This window comes from Geospiza fortis, unplaced genomic scaffold (genome assembly GCF_000277835.1).
Source record: "Geospiza fortis unplaced genomic scaffold, GeoFor_1.0 scaffold19, whole genome shotgun sequence".
Classification (NCBI taxonomy): domain Eukaryota; kingdom Metazoa; phylum Chordata; class Aves; order Passeriformes; family Thraupidae; genus Geospiza; species Geospiza fortis.
Genome location: NW_005054465.1, coordinates 384,512 through 392,528, shown reverse-complemented (window position 1 = coordinate 392,528; position 8,017 = coordinate 384,512).

Sequence of the window (8,017 nt, the reverse complement as noted above, 5' to 3'; positions counted from 1 at the left end):
ATGGTTCATGGCCCAATAGCAGAATAAACATTGCAGCATTCTGTGTTTGCAGATTTTATGCGAGATCTTAGACTCACATTCAGAGGCAGCACATCTAAATAAAACAAACTCTGGACAAGCAAGCACCATTTATTGAAACATGTTGATTGAACTTTGTAAAAAAGAAGCATTAATGAAAACAATATTAACATAATTGAATTTATTTTTTAGATAATTCAGCTCACACAGTACACAATCACTTGAAAACTATGCATTCATTCCTTGCATCTTCACAGTATCTATGTGCATGTTTATCATTGTTTCAAAACTCACCAACAGATTGCTCAATTTTTTATTTGATATAAAAATTAGTAGACAGAATAAAGCGAGACCTGAATTTGTAGGCTAAAAGAGCAGAGGAGCGCAGCAGATAAAACATTATGTTCTTCTGCCTTTAAAATATAGCACTGACCTTCTTTAAAACAGATGCTATCTTCAGGAACCAGATGTGTCTCCAAGCAAATTAGTTATAAGAAATACATCCAAGGACATAGCCATTTAAGAATCAATAAATTATGCATTTGTCATTTGTTATTGTTGAGGCTTATGCTGGCATCTTTGACATGAACAAAAGAGTCTCTGTCCACAGTAATAGCATTAACAATTTAACAGAGGTGGTTTTATACCAAAAGAGAAGTGGTTTGAAGAAATTACTGTTTATCACCATGTACATATACACACCTTAATTATTCATTGCATGCCCACTTACCAGCCTACTTCCTGTTATGTAAGTTGTGCTAGATTAAAAAGTTAGAGGTCGGGCACGACTGCTGCACTGCTGCTATTTCTACCCACTTCAACCTGAAACAAAGACAACAACACTAACAATTATTTTTTATTAAAACAACCAAATCAAGAAAGTTTTGTTTATTGGTGGCATGTTATGAGAAATTTCTACTAAGGAGAATTTTATTTTTCTAAAAGCAAAAGCCATGGTGGAATTTTTTTTGTGGGTTTAGTTGAAACATTTGGATGACCATATGGAACTCTTAGTGGTGCCATGGGACCATGCAGCTATGAAATCTGATCACTATCTCCCTAGTGACAGCTGGAGCCTTTACACCATCAGAAAATTTTCAGACTTCTAATTTGTCATAACTACCTCCTGTGGAAAGAAAATATGTTATGTAGTTAGATACAAGAATCTGAGTCTACAGTACTACACATATCAGCTTCTCTTCCTTTTAGCTTTCAAGCCTTAAATTAATTTCTTGCATCTTATGACTCATTGATGCAAGAAATAAAACATAAATACAAAAAGAATTAAAAAATATGGGATCTTGTGAAATGGGGATTACCTCTGCTGTATAGTTATACTGGAGAATGACTCATTTTCAAAAACCTACTTATGTAACAAATGTTGATTCACGGACTTCCAAGTTTCTTTATATTGAAGCTTTCTCTTCAGTTTTATGCTGTTTAGCAAATTAAATTGTAGCTTTGCAATGGTTTCCATTATTTTTTAATTTTTAATGTGCATTCTTTCATTGTCACATCAGGCCTGAAAGGAAACAGAATTCAGAGTCACTTTTATTAGAAGAACTCGCAGGAGAAGGGGATGAGATGTCCCTACCCCCTACAATCACACTCTGGAGAGGAAAATGCTCCCAGCTGCTCCCAGAAAACAGGTATCCTTTTGACACTCAGAAATATAGGTGTCCACCAGGCAGTCACTTTTTAAAACAATGGGAAATGTGCTTTTGTCTCTCTGTATATCTGTCTATGGGGGCAAATCCAGCAGAGCTGAGAATCACGTCCCCATGTTTGTTTGTTGTATAGCCTTGGCTTCATTTCTGGTCTCTCAGGGCACTTTCAGAAGTTTGTGAGTCAGAGCCTGCTCAGTGACTGTGAGCAGGATAAAAATGTAAACATATGTTATCATTTGCTTTTTTATGGTCATTCTGGTATCCTTGCTAGCCAAGCATCAAAAATGGGGCATGGCTACTGCTGGTTCACACTGTGGCTGCCGTTGTTTTGTCTTTGTGATGGACATAGAGAAGAAGTTGAGTGTTGTGTAATCTTATTGACAAGAAGATAACTGCTGGGTTAGAATCCCAATCCTAGTGCTGCTTGTGACTCTTGAACTTTCAGGTCAAGTCAGTATTTCACAAAGATAATGAGCAAAAATGACAGTAAGCTTCTAATAAGGGATCCAACATTATCTTTCTCCCAAGCCAGCTTTTTCTATCAAATCTAACTATTCTGGATGGTATAAACGAAATCTAGGGGTACTGATCTGAGACAACTGAAGAAATCCTGAGATTATTTATGACTATTGATTACATTAGAAAGCAAACCTGAGGTAGATCCTAATTAATTCCAGACTGATTTTCTGTAAAAGAGAACTGGAAGAAGAGAGGCTGTGCAGCCCATGTGACAGAAAAAACACTGGATAAAAGGCACTTACTGTTCCAGTATGAATAGCGCAAGACAGTCTTAGGAAGATATTTGCTTACATTACCAGAAATGATAAAAGACTTTCCATTAAAAAACGATGAGGAAAAACTGTGCATACCCTAGGAGAAAGGAAAGAAACGGCAGGGATAGCATCATGCTATGTAGCAACCTGCCACCAGCTTAGAAATGGACAATAATGACAAATGGACACAGGGGATAAAACCCCAAACACACTGTGAGGAGTTATCTTGGGCAGATGCACGATGTGTTGTGTCTATTGCTGACAGTTACCCAAGGTTTCTGCTTTTTCTACACATTGACAGTGTTTGTACTGGGTGGCTTACCAATGAAATATTTTGCTTTGAAGCTGAGCACTGTAATTGTTTTTTCCTTTCCTTAGGAAACAAACCATGATATGTAGGTTGACTTGGAAGCTCATATTTCATGATATCTTGTTCCCTCTCCATTTTGTTGTTGCAAAGCTTCCTTTTAGTACCAGGGCCATTCCCAGATGCCCTGGAGCCCCAATGCACATCATCCATACCATTTTTAAGGCATATGAAGTACCAAGAGAGGTTGGTAAAAGGAAGAAATTGTGTGGAGCATGGACACATACAGCTGAAAATTTTTCATTTACAGAACTGCAGCTCTAGTTACATATTTGGCAGATTAAATCAATGCATTATTAAAGTAGTCTTAGGTCCAAAATGAGCTTAACGTGGGCTTGAAATATGGCTGCTCTGGTCTCCTGAAGTCCTGCCATGTTAATCATACAGACATTTTGCCTTAATTAGGTGGTTGACAGCAGTGTACTCTGCTTGTTCAGCTAGGATGTCATGCAGCAGCACCTCCAGGGCTCAGGACACAGGAAGATGTTCCAAAGAGAAATCCTGTGGGGTTTCCTTTTGACTTTGGTCTCACAGGACTCCCTTACCCCACCTGCCTGCATGTGATTCATGAACTAGTCCTCTGTGGATTCCCACAGGAATGAGCATTCCCATACAAAACCAGCCTTGTATCTCGCTCTTGGCTAGCACCATGGCCTCAGGCTTGGTCCTGAGTATAGAGTTAAAATATTATTTCTTGCCAAATTATATGCTAATTTTTGGTTGCAGAAAAGGATTAAATAAGGCTTCATTTTATCACGTTGAGTTCTTTCCTATTTTTAGCATGCTGGAGTTTTTTTTACCATCAACATTTTTGTTACTTCTTTTTATATACTTCTTTAACCTTAGCCTTCTTATCCATGCCAAGAGCCAGATTTTAAGGAACTGTCCCCCACAGAAAACTTTGGTAAGTTTATTAAAGCTAAGGATTTGGTCTTTCTTTTACCCAAGCCTATTTCACAAGAATATGAAAAACGGACCCCAATTTACCACTGTTTTTTCCAGCTACAGAACAGCAAAGTTAAATGAGACCTGTTTAAATGTTTGGAAGTTGAAAGCATCACTGAAGAGCAGTATTTGTACATCTGCTTTTAAGAAGTTTCTTTAATTCCAAACTGACTGACTAGATGGACACTGATTTATAGTATCTCTGTATGTTGTCTGTTATATCACCTTTTATTTAAGTAACTATGTATTGCGAAAACCCAAAAAACTGGACTGTTCCTTTTTCTTAATAATTATTGAAAGGGGGAACCATCCAAGTGACTATAAATATTCACTGTTCTTCATCTTATAGCAGTAAAAGAAGGTTGAATTTTGCGGTTACTGGGGGACTGAGGGCCTTAATCACAAGGAGCAAAAGATTTCTGGAAAGGTAGATAAAATCTATGATGCCTATGCTGCCTATTTCTGGTGCACTTTGTGAGCTGAATGAAAACCACTGTAACATTGTTTAATTAATGCTGAATTGCATGATGGCTGGCCTTAGCTCTCTAATTACTATTGGTAGTAGCTCTTCAAATTTTGATTAGTGGAGAGGTGAATCACTATCTTTGATGTGGTGAGGCAGCTTCTGCCACAAATTAAAACCAGGTAGTGAGGCTACAGATTAATTGTGAGTGTGTGCAGCAATTAGGACAGTCTACCTCCCCCTGTCTTCTGTCTGAAGTTTGTCACCTGTGGTAAAGGTCACAGAAATCAAACCTGAATTGTATCAGTTTTGGATGAGATCTGTCTCTATATCTATAAATACACTGTTTTGGGAAAAACCTGTAGTCATTCTAATTCAAAACATGTTAGATGTCATTTTCTTCCTTGCCAGCAGAAAGAGCAAGTAGCAGAGAGCAATCTGCTGCTGGGGAGGGGCTGGGGAGGCTCCCTGGGCCACACAGGGAACAGCAGCATCCATCTGGAGAGCACTTGCAGGGGCTCCCGTGGGGAGCTGCTGGCTTTGCCTCACTCTGTGCTCCTGCAAGTGTGTAAAACCAGTTCTAGGAAGCTGGGCAATGGCACCCAGGATCTGCACTCCTTGAAGCAGTTGTTGCAGGGCTCGGTGAGGGCTTTGCTGGGTGGAGGCCCCAGTCACCCTGCTGATGCTGCAGGTGCCACCAGCGCACACTGCCCCTGGGAAGTGCTTAGGTTCACACCTAAGCAAAGACAAAGGCTTTGTCTTGCTTAGGTGTGAACCTGAACCTAAACATAAGAAGAACTAATATGCACTAGTGTGAGATTTTAGGAGCTTTTCTTCACAACAAGTGAGTTTTCCTAATCAAGTCAGTGCCTGGGTGGCTTATTGGAGTTTATTGTGGATCTCTTTTTTATTTTGAAGGTTTCTGTCTATGTTGTGTCACCAGGTACAGGATAAACAATCTGGAATAATAGGGAAAAAAGCAAATATATTATTGCCAGTAATTTCTGTTCTTCAGATATGATTATGAATGAAAAAAATCTGATTTCAAGAGGTTGTAATATATTCATTTTTTATCCTCTACCGTCTTGTTTCTTCCATATATGCTGCTCCATTTTCATCTGCTGTCAGAACTTAGTGTTTGGGCTTGGGTTTTTTCCTCTATTTATCTCGTCCTCCCTTATCAATTCTAATTTACTCCTTTCTCTACATCCTTTGCTCCTATCCCGTGACTTACTGTCATATCTTGCCCTGATTTGTTAGTGGGAGCATGAGAAAATAGTTTCTTCTGAAGCTGCTAAATATGTCTCTCATTTATTCAGCTGGTGGGAGAGAAAGAAGAAGGAATGAGGTTCAGCAAAGTAGCCTTTGTAACCACAAGATTGTTTGCACTTTACTGCTGGAACATGCTGAGACTTGAAACCTTTGTATGATTTTTATAAGTAGAGAGGCTGTAATTGAACATTCTTGCTAGACATTAAGAAGAAATAAAATATTAAAATATTTATTTTCTTCCTTTTTTTATACACGCAGCTTTTGAAATCATGTGAGTGGGTGCAATTATATAAATCTCTGTGCAAATAATGAGGCCCCAGTGAACAATTTTAAAAAGAGCAAAAGGAGCCTTTTGCGTATTCATTTCAGAGAAAAGCAATCTGGTTGGAACCTTTTACTGGAGAGTTTCACTCACCTACTGTCAAAACTGCTTTCTTGATGTCCACTTCTGATGGCTGTATAAAGCTGAAGCTCTAAATAGGTTTAAATAGCACAAGATCTAGGCAAAAAATGAGACACCCCACTTCCATGTTTTGAGCTTGTCTCTGCTTTTAATGAATAAAAAGTATGGATAACCATGCAGAAAAACAGGTATCCTCAAGTGCTTTTTCAAATAAAGCTATCTTCTTTAAATCAGAAGAAAGGAAATTATGTATTTTGGTGCTGAGGTTCAAGCATTTTTCTCTGTAAATAAAAGTGAAAATTTCATAAACACAAAAACACCAACATAATCAGCACAGAGAGCTTTGGGTGCAACAAACTACCAGCACATAAATAACTGAAAAAGAGACAAAACTGCATGATAGGAGTTGTTGCCATTTCAGTGATCCTAGAAATGAAAAGGACAGAAAGCAGATGAAAATAAATGAAAATGACAATATGAAGAAATGTATAGGATTGTATATTTATATATAAACTGTGTTTATATAAACATAAGTAGAAAACAGATGGCAATAGGAAATGTGGTACCAAATAAGTGAAAAGAAATAGCAGCTAGAAGCTTTTATTTCTGGATAGTTCAGCAAGGGTACAATGACAAGGACCTGCACGTTACCAAGGGAAGAGGAACTCGAGTCTGTACACATAAAGACTCTTGTTTTCTATTGAAATAATGTTTGACAGAAGAAAGGCCAGTTATAACCATTAATCTGGTTCAATTTTACTACAATTTATAGCCCATGAGAACAAAATAAGTCTATTGAAGTACATGACAGCAGCAGTACATGAGTTCGTGCTTAAAAATATTATTCTCAATGTTGGGACATCTGGGCAGCCAGATCTAATCGTATTTCTTTTCTCTGCCAGAACGAGAACATCTGACATTGGAGTTATTTGTTCAGACATTTCTAAATAGATAGTGCCAGATAACTGACTATAACCAAAATCTTTCCTTTTTTGACATTATTTGGATGTGTCTCCAGATCTAAAAATCCTGTCATTGTTAAGGAAAAAATAGTAATAATAAAAAAAAGGGCAGAAAGAAAAAGGCATGTTAAGTGTGAACAAGAGCCCTACAGCTAGACTTCCTCTTCACTTTTGATTCCCTTGGTGTTGCCTGTGAGGTGCAAAGGGGCTGGTGTGTGTTTACAGCTGCTTGCTGGAGGATCCTCCAGAGATGGGGAGGTCCAGACAGCATAAAGGGATGGAGCTGGTCCTGTTTGGAGCTCCCCAACCCCTGCCAGACAGCACAGGCCACGCAGTGTCCATGCGATGTGTGTACTGCAGCCTGTGCCCTGCCTGCATGGGCTGGGCATAAACCCTGATGGGATTTGTAGGCTCCCCATTTGCTCTGGCTCTTCCTCAGTCATTTCTGGGTTTAGACCATTTCTGTCAGTCCGTTTGTCTCGTCACACTTCTTGTTTTCCTGAGAGAATTTAATGGAGTGTGGGAGTTCTCATAATAATCTCCCAGGTTCCACATTTATTTTCCTTAGCTTGCAGGAATGTTAAGGCCAACAGAGAGAAAACAGAACTTGATCTATTTAAATAATGCTTGGTACAGACACGTTTTGATGCACATGGAGAGGAAAGAGTAAAAAGACAGGTGAAAACCAAGCAAAATGAAGCCTTGTGGAACACTGCCTGCTCCACAGCCCTGCCACATGTTGGTCATTAATAGATTTTACTGATACTTTATGGCCAGTTGTCTAATTTTTGGCATTCACCCTACTCTTACAAGTTTATTGCCTTAGCAGAGTGGCATACAGATTTAGTGTGATTTTCTTCTTTGGTAACAGTACTCGAAGTAGTTTCTGATTTGTTGTATTCTAGGGCAGACTATTCTGAGAAATGTGTTAGCTCTTTGAAAACATTTTACAGTGTCATCCAAGGGGGACTGACAAATTTTGGACTTAATTCTTTAAAAATCTGACTAGTGCAAAATGTTTTAAAGTTTCTTAGTAAGATATGCTAATTTTTCAACCCATTCTAGTATTTATTCACATCCAAAAATTCCATCTGTTTTGAAGAAAAATGTAAAGTGAAAATGAAATGTTTTTCTTTTTTGAAAAGCT